This window comes from Eschrichtius robustus, chromosome 16 (assembly GCF_028021215.1).
Source record: "Eschrichtius robustus isolate mEscRob2 chromosome 16, mEscRob2.pri, whole genome shotgun sequence".
NCBI classification, from domain to species: Eukaryota; Metazoa; Chordata; class Mammalia; order Artiodactyla; family Eschrichtiidae; genus Eschrichtius; species Eschrichtius robustus.
In genome coordinates this window covers 62,964,500-62,989,231 of record NC_090839.1, presented here as the reverse complement: position 1 = coordinate 62,989,231, position 24,732 = coordinate 62,964,500, and the positions used below count along the sequence as shown (strand labels likewise).

Sequence of the window (24,732 nt, the reverse complement as noted above, 5' to 3'; positions counted from 1 at the left end):
CTATATTCATAAGAGATATTGTTCTATCATTTCCTTACAGTGTCTTTGATTTTGCTACCAGGATAATACTGGCCTCACAGAATGATCAGGGCAGTGTGCCTTCCTCTTCTATTTCTCTGAAGAATTTGTAAGAAATTGGTATTTTTACACGTTTGGTAGAATTCAACAATAAAAACCATCTGAGTTTTTCTTTGTGTTCTAATTCAATCTCTTTACTTGCTTTCAGATTTTCTATTTCTTCCTGAGTCCGTTTTGTTCATTTTGGTCTTGTTAAGAATTTGTCTAGTTCATCTATAAAACTGATCGGTATATAAGTGAATCGATCTATAGGATCTCTTATTATCTTTTTAACTTCTGCAAGATCAGTAGTAATGCACCCTTTCATTCCAAATTTCAGTAATTTGAGACTTTTTCATGGTCACTCTAGGTAAAGGTTTGTCAATTTTGTTGATCTTTCTGAAAAACAACTTTGATTTTATCTTTTTCTTTCTTGATTTTATTAATCATTTCCACTCTAATTCTTATTATTTCCTTCATTCTGCATAGGTTTCCTCTTTCTGCATTAAGATTAAAAGTCAGTTTATTGATTTGAAGTCTTCTTTTTAAATATAGGCATTTATCACTACAAATTTCCTAAGAAAAGCTTTAACTGCGCCCAAAATGTTTTGTATGTTATGTCTTCATTTCCATTAACGTTAAAGTATTTTCTAACTTCCCTCATGATTTCTTCTTTGACTTCTTCGTTATTTAGGAGTGTGTTGTTTAATTTCCACATAGCTGTGAATTTCTCAAATTTCTTCTTCTTAGGTTCTAATTTCATTCCACTGTGGTCAGAGAATGTAGTTTGTTGTGGTTTCAGTCCTTTAAAATGTGTTGAGGTTTGTTTTGTGGCCTAGCATAATGTCTATTTTGGAAATTTTTCTATGTACATTTAAGAAGAATATAATCTGCTTTTGTTTGGTTGAGTGTTCAAAAGATGTTTCTTAGGTCTAGTTGATTTACAGTGTTATTCAAGTTTTTCTAATTGATCTTTCACCTAGTTTTCCGTTATGAAAGTGTTGTATTGAAGTCTCCAACTACTATTGTTGAAATTTTCTATTTCTCTGTTCAATTCTTGTCAATATTTGCTTCATATATTTTGGTGCTAGTTAGTGACATGTTTGTAATTGTTATAACTTCCTAAGGGACTGCACCTTTTATTTAAAAACGTCCTTCTTTACCTCTAATATTTAAAGTCTATTTTGTCTAAAATTAGTATAGCCACTCTAGTTTTCTTATGGTTGCTGTTCACATGATTTTTTCTATGCTTTTACTTTCAACATAATTGTATCTTTCAATCTACGTGTGTCTCCTACAGACAGCATATAGCTGGATGCTATTTTTCCTCTGGTCTGACAATCTGGTATTTGACTGGATTGTTTAATCCATTCACACTTGACATTAATATTGATATAGTTGGATTTCTGGCTACCATTTTAGTTTGTTTTATATGTTTCGTGTCTTTTGTTCCTCTATTCCATTACTGACATAGGTATTCATTTTTTAATACTTTCTATGTGGTATCACTTTAAAATTTCATTTTTCTGCCTAGTATCATATAGAAATACAATCAGTGCTTTTTTATTGATCATATCTCCAACTAATTCATTAAATTCACTTATTAAACCAAATAAGTTCCTTTGAACTTTCTACGTAGTGTCATAATTTTCTTGCTAATCCTTATTTATTTTTCTTATTGCACTAGTTAGAACCTCCAGTATGCTATGAATGGGTATACTGTTAGCAGGCATCCTTCACTCATTACCAATCTTGAAAGGGGTGTGGGGTTTTACTAACACAACTAAGTATGATTTTTGCTATACGTTTTACAAATGCTCTATATTAGATTAATAAAATACCCTTCTATTCCCAGATTTTATCATTAATGCATTTTCAATTTTATCCTTTTCATGTATATTTAGATGATAATATAATCTCATTTTTTCAATTAACTTCTATCATATTGGTTGATCTCTTAGAATATTAAACCTAGCTTATTTCTGAAAGAAACTTCAGTCAGTCATAATATGCCCATTTTTTTTGCTTCATGTTTCTGTATTCAACTTGCTAACATTTCGTTTAGGACTTTGTATCAATGTTATGAGAAAGATGAGTCCATCTTTTCCTTTATCAGGTTTTGAAATCAGGGTTATTCTGGCTTCATATAAAAAACTGGAAAAAGTCTTTTTCCATTCTCTGAAGAGTTTTTGTTTGCAAATAGTATTACTCCTTCCTTAAATGTTAGAAATAATTCATCATTATGCCATCTGGGCTTGGAGTTAACTTAGTGATAAAGGTTTTCAATTATGATTGAATTTTTAAAAATAGATACAGGAATCATTCATATTTTATTTTTCTTTTTTTTTCACACAAAGTTTCAAAATTTAACAGAATTTCAAGTTCATAAAGTTCTTCATAATATTCTCTAATTACATGTGTAATATATGCAGGATCTGTAGTGATGTCTCTTTTTATTCTTGATATTACTGACGTGTTTTGTTTTTCTTTCTCTTGGTCACTCTTACTAGAAATTTATCCATTTAATCAATACTGTCAAAGCACTGACATTCTGACTTCCCTGACTCTCTATTGTATGTAGTGTTCTATTTCATCATTTCCTGTTAGTTTTATGATTCAATTTTCTTCAGGCTTGATTTTTGTTCCAGCTTGAGATAAAACTCAAATCTTTAACTTTCAGTCCCTTTTTTGTTTTTTTGCATTTAAAGCTACAAAATTTCCTCTAAGTCCCGTCTTTGTCAAGTCTCACAAATTCTGATAAGCCCTCTTGATTATTACTTGGTTCAAAATACTTTTCTAATTTCCATTGTAATTCCTTCTATGATCTGTGCATTATTTAGAAATACATTTATTTCCAGGCAATTGCAGATTTCCAAGTTGCAGTTTTGTTGTTGAAGGTTAGCTTAATTTAATTCCACTGTAATCAGAGAATATCCTCTGAATAATTTCCAACTTGTATTAGCTGTTGAGGCTAGTTTCACAGCCAATTTTTTCAAAAGCTCCATGTGTATTTGAGCAAAACCTGTATTCCAACACTGTTGGGTACAGTGTTATTCTATGTCGACGCCAACTAGTTCAAATTTCTTAGCTGTTTATAATCTTCCAGCTATTAAAACAGGAGTGTGTTCAGAGTGATCCACTATGATTCCACAACTTGTCTATTTCTTTTAACTGAATCACTGTCTCTCCCCCCTTACAGTATATAGTTTGAAGCCATGGGTACATACTGATTGAGTTTATTTTCTCTATTCCTGGTGGTGGACTGGTTTTTCTCATTACAAAATATCTCTATCTCTAGTGATGCTTGTTGCTGAGATATTACCTTAATACATTATAAATATCAATACTAAATAAAGCACAATTCCTGTTATATTTTACATTTACACCAAAACAAACCTAAGCTAGGTTGTATAACTTGTTCAAAAAAACACAGTTTAGAGCCAGTATTTAAACCCAGGATCTTAAGACTCAAAGAAATCTCATATCACAAGTACAAATCAGATATTATGATGTAACAAGGTTACCTTTAAGGGATATATAGTGGTCAACAAAAGGACAAAACATGACCAACTTATGCCAGGTGACAATCTTATAATGAGCACGAACTAATCCTTACTACTCTAAGTGTGGTCCATGGACCAGCAGCATTAGCATCTTCTAAGTGCTAGTAGAGTTTTGCTTTCACTTAAAAAAATTTTATCGATGTAATGGTATAAAATTAAGCAGCATAAAATGCTCACAGTGAAATAAAGTAGTTGCTTGTCAACACTCAATGCCTAGTAACAATCATTTTTAACTTTTTTTAAAAATCTCAGTACTTTAAAATACATTCACAGTAGTATTTCTTGAATTACAAATTTTAGCCACTATCAAGGTCCTATACATACAGATGAGGATTTAGCTCTTTTCTATACCCTATACACCTTTTCATCACGTTTGTAATTAAATCAATACTTGAGTTGTTACAAGCAAATACATAACCAGAGAATCACGACTGCATTATCTTTTTTATATTTCCTTTTTCCTGAAGCTATCAAATTTTATCTCCAAATTTCCTATAAACCTATCCTTCACTTTTTTTTCCAATTCATCAGAACGGTCATATACCAACATTTTCCCTTATTCTCCACTCCTTCAAGGTCACGTTTAAAGATCATCTCTTCACAGAAAGCCTTCCCCCAAGAGAACTACTTCCTTATCTGAATTTCCCATTAGAAATTTATATTTTAGTCATGATATTTGTGGGCAGAGACTTGTCTTACTTTTATATCCTCAGTGAGATGCTTTTCATGTAGAAGTTTTATTAAATGCTGCTTAAATGAATACTCAACTTATAAAAATGAACCTCTGGAAAGCCACCCAGGGTTATTTTTTCCTTAATAAAGAGTACCAGAACAGGCCTCAGCAATTTTTGCCATAGCTTTAACATAAGCTATTTCATATCAGCAGCACTATACACAGTAGAACCTCAAAGGTATACTAATGATACCACATTTAGTAGATACATATAGTGCCTCTAATATAATTAATGGTTAAATTTAATAAGATCTGTATACAAATGCCCCTTATATCCCTAGAAATTTAATCAGAAGTTCAAAAATTCACATTATATCCAGTTATCTCCCCTACCCAAACAGTTATGTTTACTTCCCTCTAGATATTGCCTGACTACAATCTTTCTGTCCTACTTAGATTGGTAAAGATAAAAAAGGGATACGACATTACCTGAGTCTATAGTAATGCATTTTAAAGGTATGGGTCAAGGTTTAATTAAGCCTCAGAGAACAGAATAAGTATTTAAACAATGTAAGGATATGAGACAAAATATGATAGAAGAATATGTTTCTTTGTATTTGAATATAATCTCACTCAACTTAATGAGAACTAGTACTCTTGTGCATTTAAAATCATAGTTTATTTTTATTTTTAACAAGTATCCAATATATTATTTAAAATTTGATTATATCAAATGAAATACATCTGTACACACCCACTATAAGAGAACTACATGATTTGCACAGGCAAAGATGCAGGGATCATGCAATATTTTCATACCAGAATTCAAGATATTAAGTAGCAAGGAAATACAGTAGAACTGAAGGTTGAGGTGAAGTACAAGCGTCAATAAGATAAACAGCTGAAAATTCAAGATGTACCTAGATACACCAGTTCTTAAAAGACGCAAATCATTTCCATTAAGACACTGTTCATGCATTTCTGTTGAGGCAGAAGTCAATCTTAGGATGTAGTCTGTACAAATCTGCAGATAAGACTGAGAGTTAAGTAGATTAATTTGATTAGGATCAGACTCAACATTTCCAAAAATGTATTGAAGGATTAACAAACTAAGAAGACATACTTCACAAGAGCTGAACTCAGTGTAATCAGTCCTTCAGCCGGACGCTTCGTTTTGTATTTTCAATAGCTTTCCTGTGATATAAATTATTTTTATCTTGAATGTTCTTCCCCATTTGTTTTGCAAATAGTTTTTTGCAAATAGTCATTTACTGGCTACAATATATGACAAAATCATAATGAAAAGAGTATTAAATTCCAATCTAGCGTGACAGCCCGTTTAAGCGGGTTTCACATAATTCTTCTATTTTTTAACATTGTATTCCTAATGAATTACTCAGTACGATCATCTTTTTCTAGGTCTTGACCATCTATGAGTCTTCAGAGCAGTAAATACCGGCTCGTCACAAAGCAAGCAACATGTGCTGGCTTACAATGTTGGAAACTTCATCTTCAACACAGTATCACGGAAAGGTGGAAGTCAGTTTTCCAAGCACAGCAAGGTTGTAATCAGAGAGACAAAGCAAAATAATTGCTTCCTCTGTACAGGACACATTCTTGAGCTTGCCAAAATTGAAAGTAGGTGGGGGAAGGGCGACAAGCAGGAAATGGTTTTTTTTTTAACTTCCTCAAAAATAAACTGTGTTAAAGAACCACGCCTGCCGGTACACGGCTTTCATCCTTCAATCAGAGCATCCCTACACCGGTGAGCTCCACAGGTGTACATTACACGTTTGTGCTCCAGGCGCTTTCCTTTAAAAAGGCATGTGGTCGTTAAAGGCTCGGAATTTTCTATTTTCCCTGATGTTCTAGTGCCTTCTGCATAAAATGTACATCAAGGAAAGCCTCCCCACCGCCTGATGAAGATCACTTAACTGTTCTGGCACCTGGTTTCCTCAGACAAATTATAACTGAAACTCCTGGAAATTTGGCGACGGAATCCCAAAGTTGAGGGGAGGACTACATATTCTCCGTTAGTTTGTAAAAGCAGTACGGTCGGGCCCCACACTTCCACTTACTTACTCGGCGAGTACCAAACCCTGAGGCAACGTCCCTCCGCGGCCCCGACTCGCCCGCGCCGCCGCCCACCACTCCCGCTTCGCCCGCCGCCCGCTCGGACAGCGGGCGGAGACACGTCCTTTCGCCCTTCGCCGTTGTCTTGCCGGCCGGGTCAGAGCCCCAACGACTCCGCGGACACCTTTGAATCAACCCCGCCGCAACCGCCCGGCTCGCGCAGCGCTCCGAGGCCTCCGGGGGCCGGCCCTCAGAGAGGCGCGCGGCGCGCGAGAAACCTCCGTCCCGGCCAACCGTCGCTCGCGCGGGGTTCTCGCCCGGCCCCAACGTACCTAGAGCGGCGCCGCGCCGGCCGCTTCTCTCTCCACTACCCTCGAGAACGCTGCCGCCGATCACAATAGCGCTTCCGCGCGGACCAGCTGAGGTAAGTATCCCTTGCGCCCAGCCCCGATGGACTTCCGGCCAATGGCAGCGCGCACTTGCGGCAGCCCAGCCAATCAGAGACGACCGGGTGGAGGGGGCGGGGAGAACGCGGCGGGGAAGTGGAAGTCCGCTGTGGGGTGCGGAAAGTTCGCGTTTCCGCGCTACTCTCTTGTCAGGCCGTTAGACCTACCCAGCGGGTCACGCGACCAAGCGCCTGAGCTGGGCCTCTCCTTTGAGCGCCTGAGTGGGCCTCTCCGTTGAGCGACTGAAAGTTTTCCGAAAATCACTATTAAAAAAACTGTATTTACAAAAACAGGCGGCCCGTCCGCAAGCACTGGCTAGCCCATTTGAATTTTTAAAACACTACAATAAAATATAATTGATCTTGGTTTCGGAGGTTTGTGACAACTCCTTAAATTTTGCGAGCCAGGCGAGTGGTCACGGCCCCATTGTGTTCTCTCGAGTTTCCTAAATCGACCCAGGGATCTGCCACGCTAGGCTGCATCAGACTTCATGAGACCTACTCTGCGACCTAATGACCACACTTTTGGTGATTATCCTGCGTTCGTTGAATAGTTAAGTACCCTCACTGTAGCCGGTGCAGGAAATATCACCATCAGCTAGTTCGATTAAGGCCTCCTCACCATGGAGGGTGGAGCTGCCTGCTTGTAACTACTGGCTACTAGAAAAATGAGCCAAGGCCGGACGATCTAGGAGTAGGTCATTAACAGAAAAACATACTCTAACCCAGTCTGTTCCCAAAATATGGTCCAGGGATCCCTGGAGGTCTACAAGGTCACTCTATTTTCATAACAATAGGAAGATGTTATTGGCCTTTTTCATTCTCATAGTCTCAAGTGTTCAATGGAATTTTCCAGAAGCTTCTAGAAAATTGACGTCTTTTGCAACAGATTGAATGCAGAAACAGATGTGAGAATCCAGCTGTTTTACATCAAACACTAGGGAAAATGTAAAATGTTGCCAATCTTTGCACAATTTTTTTGTTTCATAAAAATTTTTTCTCCCAGTTTTACTGAGATATCATTGGCATACAGCACTGTATAAGTTTAAGGTGTACAGCATACAGCACTGTATAAGTTTAAGGTGTACAGCATAATGATTTGACTTACATACATCATGAAATGATTATCACAATAAGTTTAGTGAACATTCATCATATATAAATACGAAGTTAAAGAAGCAGAAAAAAAATTTTGTGTGTAATGAGAAATCTTAGGATTTACACTCTTAACGTTCACATATAACATACAGCAGTGTTAACTGTGTTTAACGTGTTGTTATGTTACATTCCTAGTACTTATTAATCTTATAACTGAAAGTTTGCACCTTTTGACCGGCTTCATCTGATTTCCACTGCTTCCCTCCGTGCTCAGCGCCCCCCCCCCCCCACACCTCTCGTAACCACAAATCTGATCTCTTGAGAAAATAACAATTTTGAATATAATTGAAGGGTATGTATAGGGTTGCTGAGAGAGAAGGATGGTATGGGAGGGAGTGTGAGGCAAGTAAATTGGAGCCAGATAAGGAATTTAGACTTAATTCAGTCAATAGTGAGTAAGTAGCCTTTAGAAATATCATGTCTATTTAGGGTGATTGGGTATCTTGTGTGCCATTTTAATAACAATCGATATTTACCGGGCATTATGTCAATTAAGTTCATTACATGCATTTTTTCCCATTTATTTCCACGTTTGAAATTGGAAAATCTGTATTCAAAATTGCGCTGGGTCACTTATTAACCATGTAGTCTTGGACAAGTTAGGTCACCTCTCAGAGCCACAGTGATCTTGTCTCTAAAATGGGAATAATAACAACAAAGGATTTATTGAGTTCTTAATTGTCCCGGACACTGCACAAAGCACTTATCCATGTTATTTAAATTAATTATCATAACTCAATATATGAAGTACTATGAAGTCTCTCAATTTGCTATTTGATTTTTATATTATTTATTATTATTGACGTATAGTTGATTTACAGTATTAAATGTTACAGGTGTACAACATAGTGATTCACAATCTTTAAAGGTTATACTCCATTTACAGTTCTTATAAAATATTGTCTATATTTGATTTAAAAAAATACATGGGATAGTAGGGAGACACCTCCTTGCATATTTCCAGACTTATAGTAGACACTTGGTACATTGTAGGTATTATTATTAAAATTGATAAAGCTGAATAACATGGATGATCTTGAGCAAATCTCTTAGCCTTTTGTGTTGGACTTTTTTTGGTTGATAGTTTCTTCCAGTGAGAATTGTGGTAGGCAGAATTTTGACTCCCATGATCTTTGTCCCCTGGTATTCCTCTCATGGTTATGTTACATCTTTGGCAAAAGGGATTTTGCAAATATAATTAAGCTTACTAATCAACTCACCTTAAGATGGAGGGATTAGCCTGGGTTTTTCAGGTGAACCCAATATAATCACATGAACCCCTAAAGGCAAAATAGTAGGTCAGAGAGATGCAGCAGAAAGGAAATTCATAAAGATTTCATACATAAGAAGGACCCAAACCACGGGTGCTGGGTTGAAGACGGAAGGAACCACATGAAAACCACACTAAAGAAATGAATTCGCCCACAACCTGGAACAAGCCTGGAAGCAGATTCTTCCCCAGAGTGTTGGCTGGCTGACACCTCGATTCCAGTCTTATGAGACCCTAAACAGTGCTCCCAGCTGAGTCCACTAGGCTTCTGACTTAAAGAGCTGTGAGATAATAAGTGGGTTTTTTTTTTTAATTTTTTATTTATTATTTATTTATTATTTTTATTTTTGGCTGTGTTGGGTCTTCGTTTCTGTGCGAGGGCTTTCTCCAGTTGCGGCGAGTGGGGGCCACTCTTCATCGCGGTGCGCGGGCCTCTCACTATCGCGGCCTCTCTTGTTGCGGAGCAGAGGCTCCAGACGCTCAGGCTCAGTAGTTGTGGCTCACGGGCCCAGTTGCTCCGCGGCATGTGGGATCTTCCCAGACCAGGGCTCGAACCCGTGTCCCCTGCATTGGCAGTCAGATTCTCAACCACTGCGCCACCAGGGAAGCCCCGTGGGTATTGTTTTAAGCCACTAAGTTTGTGGTAACTTTATGGCAACAATAGAAAACTAATAATAGCATTCATTCTCATATCCTTCTCAGCTCTCCCCAAGGCATACTGGAATCCTGGGAACTACATTTCCCAGATGCCCTTACCACCAGTGTTCTGGATTCATTTACATTTTGTCAAGTGGGATGTATTTCCTGAGATCTGGAAAGTGGCAGAAAGACATAAATTATTGCTTGGTGTTTTTTGCTTGGGCTTTGGCTTGCTTGCCTGCCAGTTTCTGCCTCAGTAGACAGTCAACAGTGCTTTTCTGAACTTTTCTGGCTTTTGGGTGGCAGCAGCAGCAACTTCTCTATTCTCTGGGCCAACCATAGAAGCAGTGGCACAAATGAAAATTAATGTGACATTAGCTCCTTCAGCCCTTCCAAAGGCTTTTAAGCACCTAATTCTCTGTCCTAAATACCATTATGCTTGAAATACCTGGAGCAGTTTCTATTTTCATGATTGAACCCACGTACAGACTTCTCCATGCCTCAGTTCCCTCATCTATAAAGTGAAATTACCAATAATGCATGACAGAGTAAAAAGTAGCCTCTTAGAATTGCTGTGTGGATTAAATTACATTGATAAATCCATTTTAAGTGCTGAACATTGAACACACAGTACGTGCTCAATAAATGCTTTTCACTATTTTATCTAAAGGGTTATTCATATGATTAACAAAATTGACACTACCAAATGCCAATTTATTGTACCTTTTTCCAAGCCTATCATCAACATTCCTATCTTGAAAACACATACACATTGTCACTACTTTACCTATTGAGGAGTTTTAGCAGCTACAAAGTACCTTATAACATAAGAACTCAGGATTATATATAGTTCTCAGCACTGTCAACTGTGAAAAACAACTCTGGGGTTAGACAGTTTATTTTTATTTTTTTTAATAATTTTTTTAAAAATTTATTTATTTATTTATGGCTGTGTTGGGTCTTCGTTTCTGTGCGAGGGCTTTCTCTAGTTGCGGCAAGCGGGGGCCACTCTTCATCGCGATGCGCGGGCCTCCCAGCATCACGGCCTCTCTCGTTGCGGAGCACAGGCTGCAGACGCGCAGGCTCAGCAGTTGTGGCTCACGGGCCCAGCTGCTCCGCGGCATGTGGGATCCTCCCAGACCAGGGCCCGAACCCGTGTCCCCTGCGTCGGCAGGCAGATTCTCAACCACTGCGCCACCAGGGAAGCCTGACAGTTTATTTTATACCAGTCTTTACTGGATCTTTTTCAAAAGCCATAGGAGAAGTCTGGAATCCTGCAATGGCAGAGAGAAAAAAGACTTTTGTGGTAACTTTCCAGGGAAGTAACCCCTGCCTAGCTAACCATTCTTATTTCTATCCCCTTGATCTCCAGCCTTTCCAGAGGCTATATTATTATTGAGATAATAATACCATATTAAATCAAGACTTGGGAATTTGCATTTGTTGCATAGTTGCTCCAACTATTTGGAAAAGTCTTTTTCCTCTTCTTCAGCTGGCTAATGTCTATTCACATGTTGTCAGGTGGTTCCATCTTTATCTACAGCATAACGCTTATTATACTGTGTTGTCTCTTTTTTCATTTGTCTTTTCCCACTGCTTATGAGCACCTTGAGATCAGTGACCGATCTTTTATGTATTATATTAAATAAGATGTGCCTGACCCATAGTATGTACTTAATAAAAGTTTAAAACTACTATTACTAATAAAATCATCATTGCCACCCTCTCATTATCATTATATATTCCTATTTCCATTATCTGGTACATAATAAGTGCTCATTTAAAGTCCATAAAATGAAAGCAAATGAATGAATTCATTCAGAAGGAATTTTTCAGCATATCATTTATAGTATCATTTCTGTTAGCATAAATCAAAACAGAACAACTAAATTTTATTTAAGGGAAAATGGCAGATTAAAACATTATTGCTGATTATGAATACAACATTAAGTTATAGGATACAACTATTATTATCTTGAATAATTTTTTGTTGGTGTGATTGTTGTGATGGTTAAATTTTATGTGTCAACTTGGCAAGGCTATGGTACCCAGTTGTTTGGTCAAACACTATAAAAGATGTTCCTGTGAAGGTATTTTGTAGATATGATTAACAGCTACAAATAAGTTGACTTTAAGTGAAGTCAGTGTGTAAAGATGAAATTTGTGATAACAGCAACAGACAGGGGGAGGGAAAGAGCTGTAAAAGAGCAGGGTGTCTGTATACCATTGAAGTTAAAGTGGTATTAATACAAAATAGATTGTTATAAGTGTAAGAGTCTAATTGTAATCCCTCAAGGTAACCACTAAGAAAATAACTTTTAAAATTTGCACAGAAAAGGAAATGAGAAGGGAATAAAAATGGTACACCATTAAAAAAAAAAAAAGTAAAGACAGAAGAAGGGAGTAATGGAAAAATTGAGGCACAACCAGAAAAAAAAAAGACAGAGAAGACAAATATCAAAATAATAGAGTAAGGAGTTCCTTATCAATAACTACTTTCAGTGTAAATGGATTAAACTCTCAATTAAAAACAGAGAGTGATGGGCTTCCCTGGTGGCGCAGTGGTTGAGAGTCTGCCTGCCAATGCAGGGGACACGGGTTCGAGCCCTGGTCTGGGAAGATCCCACATGCCACGAAGCGACTAGGCCCGTGAGCCACAACTACTGAGCCTGCGCGTCTGGAGCCTGTGCTCCGCAACAAGAGAGGCCACGATAGTGAGAGGCCCGCGCACCGCGATGAAGAGTGGCCCCCGCTTGCCACAACCAGAGAAGGCCCTCGCACAGAAACGAAGACCCAACACAGCCAAAAATAATAAATAAAAAATAAACTGAAAAAAAAAAAAAAAAGAACTGTTTAGTAAGGCGTTTAAAAAAAAAAAAAAAAAACAGAGAGTGACAAGATAGATTAAAAATAACAACAACAACCATGATCTCACTATATCCTCTCTATAAGAGACTCACTTTAGGACTTCCCTGGTGGTGCAGTGGTTAAGAATCCGCCTGCCAATGCAGGAGACATGGGTTCGAGCCCTGGTCCGGGAAGATCCCACGTGCTGTGGAGAAACTAAACCTGTGCACCACAACTACTGAGCCTGCATGCCACACCTACTGAAGCCCGCATGCCTAGAGCCCGTGCTCCGCAACAAGAGAAGCCCGCACACCGCAACAAAGACCCAACACAGCCAAAAATAAATTAATTAATTAATTAAAAAAATAATAAAAGAGACTCACTTTAGATCCAAGGACTCAAGTAAGTTGAAAATGAAAAAGATAAAAATAAATATTTCATGCCAATAGTAACCAAAAGAGAGTTGGTGTGGCTATACTAATGTCAGACAAATAGTTTTTAAGTCAAAAACTGTTGCAAGAGAAAAAGAAGGCCATTGTATATTGACGAAAGGGTCAATCCTTCAAGAATATATAACAATTATAAACATATTCACACCTAACAACAGAGCTAAAAATATATGAAGCAGAAATTGACAGTATTGAAGGAAGAAACAGATAATTCTACAATAATTGTCGAAGGCTTTGCTACCCCACTTTCAACATGGATAGAACAACTAATCTGAAAAGCAATGGGGAAATAGAGGACTTGAACCATAGTATAAACCAACCAGATCTAACAGACACATACAGGACATTTCCCACCAAAACAGCAGACTAGACATTTTTCTCAAGTGCATCTGGAACAATTCTCCAGGGTAGACCATATGTTAGGCCACAATACAAGTCTCAAAACATTTAAAAAGATTGAAATCACAGAAAGTATATGCTCTGGACACATGGAATAAAATTAGAAATCAGTAACAGAAGGAAAACTGGAAAATTCAGAAGTATGTTGAATTTAAACAACATGTTCTTAAACAACCAGTGGGCCAAAGAAGAAATCACAAGGGAAATCAGAAAATACTTTGAGACAAATGAAAATGAAAACACTATATACCAAAACTTATGGGAGGCAGCAAAAACAATGCTGCAAGAGAAATCTATAGCTGTAAATGTCTATATTAAAAGAGATAAAATGTTTTGAATAAATAACCAAACTTTATACCTTAAGGAACTAGAGAAAGTTCCTAAAACTAATCAAAAGCCAGCAGAAGGGAGGGAATAATAAAAATTGGAGCAGAGATAGAGGAAATAGAGAATAGAAAACCAACAGAAAATAGAGAAAATCAACAGAGTAAAAAAAAATTGGTTACTTGAAAAGATCAACAACATTGACAAATCTTTAGCTAAACTGACCAAGGGAAAAATAGAGAACACTCACATTACTAAAGTCAGGGATGATTGTGGGAACATTACTACTACCCTTATAGATGTCAACTGAAAAAAATGTACAACCTGAAAGTTGAGAAGTATGTTTTATTTGGAGCTTTACTGAGGACTTAAGCCTGGATACATCCTCTCAGGTAGCTCTGGGGGACTTTTCCAAAGAGGTAAGGGAAGAGCCAGGATACATAGGAGTTTTTACAAAAAACCAAATAGTCAAACATCAAAAGATTACTGTTAATTAAGGAAAAAACAGACAGCTCAAGTTAATGAATTTAGCACTTTCCAAGTATGGGAAGATGCAAGAGTCTGGGCTTAATGAAATTATTCCTTTGATATCCACCTTAACTATCTAGGGCCAGTATCCTATTTTTCTCCATCCTAAACCCCCTCAGGGTACACCTTCTGGGGTGCCTGTAGTGGCTGATGGCTTGATGGTCACAACATCCTTTGTTTACTGATAAGACTGGCAACATTCTTTGTCCACATAGAGATAAAAAGGATTATAAGAGAACACTATGAAAAACTGTATGCCAACAAATTAGATAACCTAGATGAAATGGAAAACTTCATAGAAATCCACAAACTACCAAAACTGACTCAAGAAGAAATAGAACATCTGAACAGGCCTATAAGAAGTAAATAAATTGAATCGATAATCAAAAACCTCCCAACAGAGAAAAGACCAGGACTAGATAGATTCAGCGATGAATTCTACCAGTTATTTAAAGAAGAATTAACACCAATCTTTCTTAAACCCTTCCCCCCAAATAGATGTGGAACATGCTCTAACTCATGTTAAGCTAGAATTACTGTGATACCAAAGCCAGATAAAGACAGCACAGGAAAATAAAACTACAGGCCAATATACCTTATTAATGTAAATGCAAAATCCTCAACAAAATAGAAGCAAACCAAATCTAGCAGCATATTGAAAGGATGAGACACCATAACCAATTGGCATTTATCCCAGGAATGCAAAGATGGTTCAACATAAGAAAATCAGTGAATGTAAAGCATCACATTTACAGAATGAAGAAAAAACAAACAACCACTTGATCACTTAATTGATGCAGAAAAGCCATTTGAAAAAAAATCCATCACCCTCTCATCATAAAAACTCTTACAAACTAAGAATAGTAGAGTACATCCTCAACATGATAAAGAGCATTTATATAACAATCCCCAGAGGGCTCTCTCTCACTCTTTCTGCTTTGTAAGGATACAGTGAGAAGATAGCCAACTATGAACCAGGAAACAGGACTTTGCCAGACACCAAATCTTCTGGTGCTTTGATCTTGGACTTCCCAGCCTGCAGAACTGTGAGAAAACAGAGGCTGGTGAGGGCTATTACGACCATGACATTGCCCTACTTTAGGCTCTCCCGACGAATTTGCAGACAAGGAAGCATACATGTTTCAAGTCTAATCTTGATAAAGGATGATGTGTCTGTTTAGCAATTGAAATATTAAGAGCTAATATACATTAGAATGCACTCAGTCCGCCAACTCTGAAATTATTCCACTTTTGTCAAAGGCTTAGTTTTGGGGGATTCACACCACATGGGTATCAGATTTGGGGACTGTGATGTGGTTAAAAGATGCCCACAGATAGTGTTACAGGATATAAGGCGTCATTGATGGCAAAATTGTAGAGCAGGCAGTTAGCCAGATATGCGCAGAGAAGGGAGGCACGAGTCATGTGACAGGAAACCATACATCTTGTGATGACAGGGGTCCTAGAGGCAAACAAAGAACGGCGGGAATCTCTAGCATCGGAAAGTAACCTTTTGCTCTTTATGCCCTTATTTCAATAGAATTCGCATTGCAACCAGAGCAGTACCCGTCATGCACTGACACCATGACAGATCCGAGCAAGACCGACTAAGGACAAAAACTCCTCCTCCCCTCGGGAAGGTGGAGCTGGGACAAAACCCAGGAAATTACCCCCCAAACCCTCCTCAGTGAATATTCTGCCCAGTCATTTTCACACCCCATATAACCAGCTTGCCAGAAGGAACTCAGCCTGCCCACTCTCCCTCCTGAGAGCATTCCGTCTGTTAATAAATGCTTGCTTTGCCTACTTGGTCTCCATGTCTTATCTCTGAATACCTTCTGTAATGAAACAAGAACCTACACTCTGGTAACAAAGTTTATGGAAACATCCACAGGGTGGTAATATGTAAACAGGTAAAGGTACCAGGATCTGGTTCCCTGGACGTCCCCAGTGGTTGTATGGCTGTGGGTGATAAGGCCCAACTAGAGTGAGGGCTCTGCAGGCTACAGATGCTTTTCCCCCTCCTGATTTGAGGGTCTGTATACATTTATGGCCCCTCCGTAGAGGGAAGACTTACATTATATGTCTGCTCGTTTACCATATGCTTATCACAAGTCTCTGGTCTCCAGCGTGTTGATGGGAAATCTATACAGCGCAACGCAACACATTTACATTATTTTATGCTTGTCAGTTGGTAACAAGCACAAACCAACTCAGCACATTCCTGACCATTTACTTAACGGGATCAAGGGTTAGTCTCCAAGGTGCTTATGTCAATAGTAGGCTTCAAACCTGTGGTCCATTTCTACATAGATTATTTCAACATTGTCCTAAAGTGAGACTTTGCTTTACTATTTGTTTCTATTTTATGAGTTCAAGTTTGATTCATTAAAAATCTTTTTCAGGACTTCCCTAGTGGTCCAGTGGCTAAGACTCCACGCTCCCAATACAGGGGGCCCGGTTTTGATCCCTAGCCAGGGAACTAGATCCCTCATGCTGCAACTAAGAGTTTGCATGTAACAACTAAAAAAAAAAAGAAAAAAGATCCTGTATGCCACAATGAAGATCCAGCACGTGGCAACAAAGATCCAGCGTGCCACACCTAAGACCTGGTGCGGCCAAGTAAATAATAAAATAAATAAATAAACATCTAAAAAAATAATTTTCTTTTTTACTTTGAAATCGACTTCATGGGTATAAAAATTGCCTAAAATGAAATGCACACGTTTTAAGCAAACAATGAGTTCTGCATAATGTAACTACCACCATGGTCAAGATCACCCCCCCAAAATTCCCTGTTCCCTTTGTAATCACCCCCAACCTCTGATTCTCAGCCCCAAGAAACTCCTGATCTGATTTTAATCAAGATATATTAGTTGTGCCTATTCTAGAATTTCATATAAATGGAATTATACAGCATATGCTCCTTTATATCTTTCATTCAGCACAGCGTTTTTGAGATCCATTCATGTTGCTTTGTGTTCAGTAGTTTTTTCCTTTTGAATGGGGAGTAGAGTTTTATCGTATAGATGGACCACACTTTGTTTATCCATTCACCTGCTGGTGGGCATTTTGGTTATTTCCAGTTTTGTCTATTATGTCTATAAAGTTGCTCTGAACATTTGTGCAGAAGTCTTTCAGAGATCGTATGTTTCTCTTCCAACTGGGAAGGCACGTAATAAGCATATGCTTAACTTCAAGGCTTGGCATACGTTTTCTCTCGCCAGAAAGTAAATAATTTAGGCTTTGTGGGCCATAGGGTCTCTGTTACAGTTACTCAGGTCAGCTACTGTAGTATGAAAGCAACCATAGGTGATACATAATTGAACGAGCATGTCTGTATAAACTTTATTCACAAAAACAGGTAGTGGCTCAGATTTGGTCAGCAGCCCATAGTTTGCTGAACCCTGGCAACCAACTTTGCAATGATTCACACCCATGTTTTCTTTTAGGCATTTTATAGCTATAGCTTTTATATTTAGGTCTAGATCAATGTTGAGTTAATTTTGGTAGGTGGTGTGAAGTTAGGATCAAGGTTCATTTTTTTGTTCATACTGTTTTTCTTGTTGTTTCAGTAACATTTGTTGAAAAGACAGTTCTTTCCCTCTTTGAATTACTTGGCATATTTATCAAAAAGCAATTTAACCATATGCATATCTATTTCTGGACTCACTATTTGTTTCTATTGATTTATATATTTATCCTCATGCCAATATTCCATGGCTTTGATTACTGTGGCTTTATAGTAGGCCTCTAATTCAGAGGGTATAAATCCTCCAACTTTGTTCTTCTTTTTCTAATTGTTTTGCCTATTCTAGTCCTTCTCGTTTCCATATAAATTATAGAATCCACTTGTCACTTTACGTAAAAAAACTGCAGTGATGTTGATTTTGACTGTATTGCATACCTAGACAATTGGCACCATAACAATATTGAGTCTTCCAATCCATGAGCAGGTAACACTCTGACATGTATATGTATAATTTTTATTAAAAACATTAATAGTAATCCTCTGAAGGCTGAGATTATAAAATATTTTTGTTCTTTTTACTTTTCTGTCTCAAAAATATTATTTTAAAAATATTTAGCTAGACCCAAAAAGATACTAATTTTGGTTATGCAACAGCTCAATTTAATTTGAATGATTCAGAGACAAGTAACTATATTAGAAAAAGAGAAGATAATTGTTTCTGTCTTTCTAACTAAAATAGAAGATTCATTACCAAAAGAAAAAATTATCTGATGGTGTGTCCTTAGCAACTAAATTTAAAAAAGGCAATTGAAAAAAAAGAGAATGGGAAACTGCATATTCATCTACACCATGAAAGCACCTTCATCCAAATAACTCTTTTTTCGTACACTGTGAATTCATAGTCGATTTTCTCTTTTGCAAACAAAAGAAATATGTATTTCTAACTTTACCCACTGAAAAAGCCAAGAAATAATGACCAATCTAATGGTAATGGACCCCCCCCAGGGTTCAGTCTACGTGTTATTTCCCACTCCAAGAAACTAGAGCTTCTTAGAAAAATAGTTGATTCCAGTTCTGAGCAGGAAAGTACAACTTAACCTGCAGCATCCCACATTCAAGAGGGGGGGAATTAAATTTTACCTTTTTTTTTTTTAAGATTTTTTTTTTTTTTTTTTTTTGGATGTGGACCATTTTTAAAGTCTTATTGAATCTGTTGCAATATTGCTTCTGTTTTACATTTTGTTTTTTTGGCTGGGAGGCATGTGGGATCTTAGCTCCCCGACTAGGGATCGAACCCTCACCCCCTGCATTGGAAGGTGAAGTCTTAACCACTGGACAGTCTGGGAAGTCCGTAAATTTTACCTCTTAAATGGAGGAATATTCTAGAATTTATGGACTGATTTTAAAACCACCACCACCAATCCATTAAATGATTTTGATTTTTTTAAATGTACCCAATGATTATCTGTATGCATCCTTATGAAACACAAACCATATATAAGCATATTCTTCTCAGTAAAAATTGAAATCCCCTCTTCACAACTAAACTTAACCATACTCCCACTCTACCCTTCCTACCATGACTCTACAGCTGTTTTCCTATATACTTACACATACACACACATCTATACATATGCACGTATAATTTTAGAGTTTTTATTATTACACAAATGGGCCCATCCTACCATTCTCTTTATCAATCAAGACATAATATCTTGAAGCTCTTTCCATGTGAGCATAGACCCAGCTCATTCTTCTTAAAAACTGCACCACATTCTGTTGTGTAGATGTACAGTAACTTATTTAGCCAATTCCCAACTGGAAGACATAGCATGATGCTCCTTCCTATTTTCTTTTATAAACGTTGTGCAGTGAATATCTTTCTGTCTTGTTCCCTAGTTCTATAAACTAAGGAACCAGAAGTGAAAAAAGTACTTTGTTAAATGGTATCTATATATCAAATTTTGATACGAATTGCCAAATGGTGGCTTCACAGGGAAGTTGGTCTAGAAGGGAAGTTGTTCCAGGAAGAAAGGAGAGACTTTTATCCGTTTGGATATTTTGCAAATAACAGAAAACCCAAAGTAGCCCAAACATTTAGGAAAACGTAGTAGTTGCAAAATAGTGTTTCCTTTCACCTCCCCAGTGCCGTGACTAAGATCCTGTGGATTCAGAGTAACCTGAAATTTTGAGGTGGAAACACAAGGTTCTTTAGTGCTAACAACCTCAGCTGATTGTGTTAGCTCTGTTGCGGTTTAAAAGGGGGAAAACTGTTGCCCCAATTTCTGGCAGACCACAGGTAAGAAGCCTGGCAACAACTAGAGCCACAGCTCCTCCCACCCCCCCACTCTCCCCCTACCCTACCCCCCACACCCGTGATCCCTCCTCCCTCCACCCCCATGACCTGATGGCCGTAGGCCTGTCTGAGCCCGGCCCCAGCCATACAGGCTGCCCTGTCTGGGTTGGGCCGCGGTGAACCCCCACCAGGCTGCAGAGGACGCGTGGCCTTGGGGTGGCTTGCATGGCGGGGCAAGGGCAACGGTGACCAATGAAAGGGTAAGCAGGGCAGAGAAGGCTGGTGTAGGCTGGCCTGAGCTTGGCCACCTCAGCGTCAGGCCAAGTTGTCGCATAGATCCAGCACCTGGCGCGACCGATTGGTCCCAAACAACGTGGATGAAGGCTGTCAGGGCCGGAAAGTGAACGGATCGCATGACAACTAAGGTTGGGGCGGTGGCCCTCAGGACTTGACACTGGAAGCCAGAAATGGTAGAATAACGTACTACATTGGGCCAAGAGGAAGTGCCCACCGTGCTTGAGGAAGATTTGCTGGCCATTTATGGAAGGCCTGTACATAGATCACGGAAAAGCTGCTCTTCACTTCCCTCCCAACCTTTCAAAGGAAACCTTCTGCTACATCTAGGCCTTCTGGCTGTAAAGCAGTTGCCCAAAATCACATGACTTGTACAGAACCATTTGTTTAAAACAGTCATAAGAATGTCTTCCGGAATGACCTGTTGCAATGGAATTGTTAGATGACCTCTGGAAGCCACACCATGCGCCACACACATCCATGTTTGTTCTGTAGTTTGGAGGACATAGAGCAGAAGGTACGAGGAGGAAGAGAAGAAGCTTCTATGCCAGACCGGCCACGTTGAGAAGATATTTTCATAGTAAAACCACTGTTCCATGTGTGCATTTTATTCCTCACTATATATAGTTGACAATGCTAAGTGCTTTTTTGAAATATATAGTCTTTCTAGATGTTCTGAAGTGCCTGATATATATTAAAAGTAGAGGTAGTGAAATAACACATTTCATAAATATCTTTCTGTTCAAATCAACAAGAAATATTGCTTGTTTGTTTGGCATGGCCAAACCACTTCTTTGAGCACACATTGTGTGTGTTTGTGCATTGGTTTGGGGGAGGAGAGAGGAGATGCAAATGCAAAGGGGTCTAAGCAAGTGTGTTTATTCTTGGGCAAGATTAACCATTGTCCTCTAGGGTCATATATTTAGTTTTACGTTGCTGTGTATGTAATAGTGCATGTAATGAACAAATGATTCCTGGTTTACAGCATCTAGTCTTTCTAGATGTTAAAGAGGTTGCCAGTCTGTTACCGACCAGGGTTCTTGGCCTCCTTAGTCAATAGAAATTGATAAGAGGCCAGACAAGAAATTCAGGCAAGGCTTTACTGGGGCTCCTGCTGCAGCAGAGGGGAGCAAAAACAAATAACAGTTTCCTCTGCTTGCTCCCTGAGGGGGAGCGAACTGGTTCTTTATATGGGGTGAGGGTGGAGGTTGGTCCAGGGTCAGGCTTATTATTTATTTATTTTTTTAATAGATCTTTATTGGAGTATAATTGCTTCACAGTACTGTGTTAGCTTCTGTTGTACACCAAAGTGAATCAGCCATATGCATACACATGTCCCCATATCCCCTCCCTCTTGAGCCTCCCTCCCCTCCTCCCTATCCCACCCCTCTAGGTCATCGCAAAGCACCGAGCCCATCTCCCTGTGCTATGCTGCTGCTTCCCACTAGCCAACTATTTTGTGTATAGTGTATATATGTCGATGCTACTCTCACTTCGCCACAGCTTTCCCCTCCTACCCCGTGTCCTCAAGTCCATTCTCTATGTCTACATTTTTATTCCTGCCCCGTAACTAGGTTCATCAGTACCATTTTTTTTTTTTAGATTCCATATATATGTGTCAGATTCCATGTATATGCATATTTGTTTTTCTCTTTCTGACTTACTTCACTCTGTATGACAGACTCTTCTTTCTTTTTTTTTTTTTAATTTTGCACTTTATTTATTTATTTATTTTTGGCTGTATTGGGCCTTCGTTTCTGCGCGTGGGCTCTCTCCAGTTGTGGCAAGCGGGGGCCACTCCTCATCACGGTGCGTGGGCCTCCCACTGTCGCGGCCTCTCCTATTGCGGAGCACAGGCTCCAGACGCGCAGGCTCAGTAGTTGTGGCTCACAGGCCCAGACGCTCCGCGGCATGTGGGATCCTCCCAGAGCAGGGCCCGAACCCGTGTCCCCTGCACTGGCAGGCAGATTCTCAACCACTGCGCCACCAGGGAAGCCTTGTATGACAGACTCTAGGTCCATCCACCTCACTACAAATAACTCGATTTCGTTTCTTTTTATTTCTGAGTAATATTCCATTGTGACGCGGTTATTTTTAATCCCTTATAGTTTCTTTGCATTTTGTTGTCAAGGAGACGTTTGTCCAGGTGCAAGCACTGCAGCAAAGGGTCCCAGGTCCCAGGTTCCAGCCTGTCTCAAATTTATGACAAAAACATAGATGTTAAATTAATACATTTTGTATGCTTTGTGTTAAAATTCCTAGGAAAGATTGTCTCCTGAAAATTTGAGTGTTATAGTTCACTGGGTCAGTGGAGGACAGAGAGAAGAAAGAAGGCTTCTAGGCCAGAATGTTCATATTTAGAAGATACTTTTAGATCATAACTGTTGTCATATGTGTGCAGTTTATTCAGGACTACTGTGTATATAGTGGGCAAAGTCCTTATTTGAAACATCTAGTCTATCTAGATGTTTTGAAGTGCCCGACATATGTTTAAAGTAGAGGGAGTGAAATATCACTTTGTAAATATCTTTGTGCTAAAGTTCATAGAAAGTACTGTCTTTTGGAAACGGAATTGCTAAACCACCTCTGTGAGCAGTGTCAACCAAAAAACACAGAAGTCTGCATGTAAGAAAAGAGTTTATTTGGAGTCTTAAAATTTGCAATTTGGAAGACACAGATTTGGGTAAAACTGAAAGAGTGTTCCAGGGAAGAGAAAGGATCAGGGGCTTATAAAGGCAAAAGGCTGTACTCTGACACAAGAAAGGAAATAATTGTCCTTAAGAGATAGGCTATCATGAGTTATTTTGGGTGAGGGTCTGATAAGTATCTTGAGTTTCTGGAACATTGGGCAGATGTTCTGGATGCCTTCGTTAAGACAATAAGTGGTTCAAAGGTCAGATTCCATCAGGCTAGATGTACGTAAGTCACACTTCTTCAATGGCCTCCCAGCTCCATTTTAGAGAGGTCTCTTAGCAATACCAACTCCATTTTGATTTTTCCTTTGTCAGGAGTATACTACTGTCTATATCGTTCAATGGTTTGGAGGAGCTGGGAGGGAAGGAAATGCAAAAGGTAATATGGTAATATGTTCATATTTGCATAATTCCAGACAAAACCACTTTTGGTGAGCTTTATGCATTTTGTTTTGCTGTGTATATAGTGTATATAATAGATAAATGAATCCTAATTTGATAACATCAAGTCTCTAGATGGTTAAGAGGTTGCCAATGTATGACAAATAGAGTTAGTAAAAATTATCATATTTTACACAGTTCGTGTTGAAATTCATAGGAAAGCTTGCCTTCTATATGGGACTTTTGAATATTAATTTGTTCAACCACCTCTAAGCATTATACGTGCCCATACTTGCCCACTGTATTGTGGTAGAGAGAAGGAAGTAAGGAGGGAATGGTTCAAGGCCAAAATGGTCATATTTAGAAGATACCTCAATTATAACCAGTGCTATGTGTGTGTGTGTGTGTGTGTGTGTGTGCAGTTTTATTTAATAGTATTGTATATATAGTAGACAATTAAGTTCTTATTTGAAATTTCTAATCTTTCAGGATGTTTAGAAGTGCTTGGTATATCTAAAATTAGAGATAGAATGACATTTTGTAAAGAGCTTTTAAAAATTGATGGGAATATTGTATGACTCCACTTATATGAGGTACTTAGAATAGTCAAATTCTTAGAGACAGAAGGTAGAATACTGGTTATCAGGGGCTTGGGGGAGTGTTCTAACGGGGAGTTAATGTTTAATGGGTACAGAGTTTCACTTTGGGATGATAAAAAGTTCTGGAGATGGATGGTGGTGATGGTTGCACAAGAATGTGAATGTAATTAATGCCACTGAACTGTAGACTTAAAAGTGGTTAAGTGGTAAATTTTATGACATGTATATTTTACCATATAAACGGTTTTTAGAAATTTATGGGAAATACCATCTTTGCAAATGGAATTGTTAATCATCTCTACAGTATACTTTTTGTACTCATTCATTGGGTTGAAGGAGATGGGAGGAAAAAATTACAAAAGGTGTTTTGCTGGCATGTACTGGAAGATTTCATATTACACATTGCCTGGTATATTATGTGCATTTCATTTAACTTTAGCTGTACTGTATATAAATCCAGGAGTATCTTTTTCAAGGGTATGGGAGCCATCTCTTTGAAGTATAATTATCAAGGAGTATAACCCCTGTCCCCCAGCTTCTGTGAGGGAGTAGGAGCCTAGGTTCAGTGTGAT

The 24,732-nt window shown here is 38.5% G+C and overlaps 1 protein-coding gene and 1 long non-coding RNA gene across 5 annotated transcripts in view; both read right to left on the bottom strand.

Moving 5' to 3' along the window:
• Nucleotides 1-6,814, bottom strand: part of ATF7IP2 (activating transcription factor 7 interacting protein 2) — a 59,864-nt gene extending 53,050 nt beyond the window's left edge. For 2 of the 4 annotated variants that reach the window (XM_068566087.1, XM_068566090.1), the window contains exons 1-2: nt 5,417-5,489; nt 5,214-5,329 (exon numbers count right to left, since the gene is read on the bottom strand). The gene's annotated coding sequence lies outside the window, so the exon portion shown is untranslated. Of the gene's footprint in view, nt 1-5,213; nt 5,330-5,416; nt 5,490-6,698 lie in introns of those variants that run through there. The other 2 variants (XM_068566089.1, XM_068566088.1) reach the window with 2 other exon arrangements.
• A 4,134-nt stretch (nt 6,815-10,948) lies between these two features.
• Nucleotides 10,949-24,732, bottom strand: part of LOC137749851 (uncharacterized) — a 75,891-nt gene continuing 62,107 nt past the window's right edge. Inside the window, exon 4 of the long non-coding RNA XR_011070300.1 lies at nt 10,949-11,152. This is a non-coding gene — a long non-coding RNA (uncharacterized lncRNA). The remainder of the gene's footprint in view (nt 11,153-24,732) is intronic.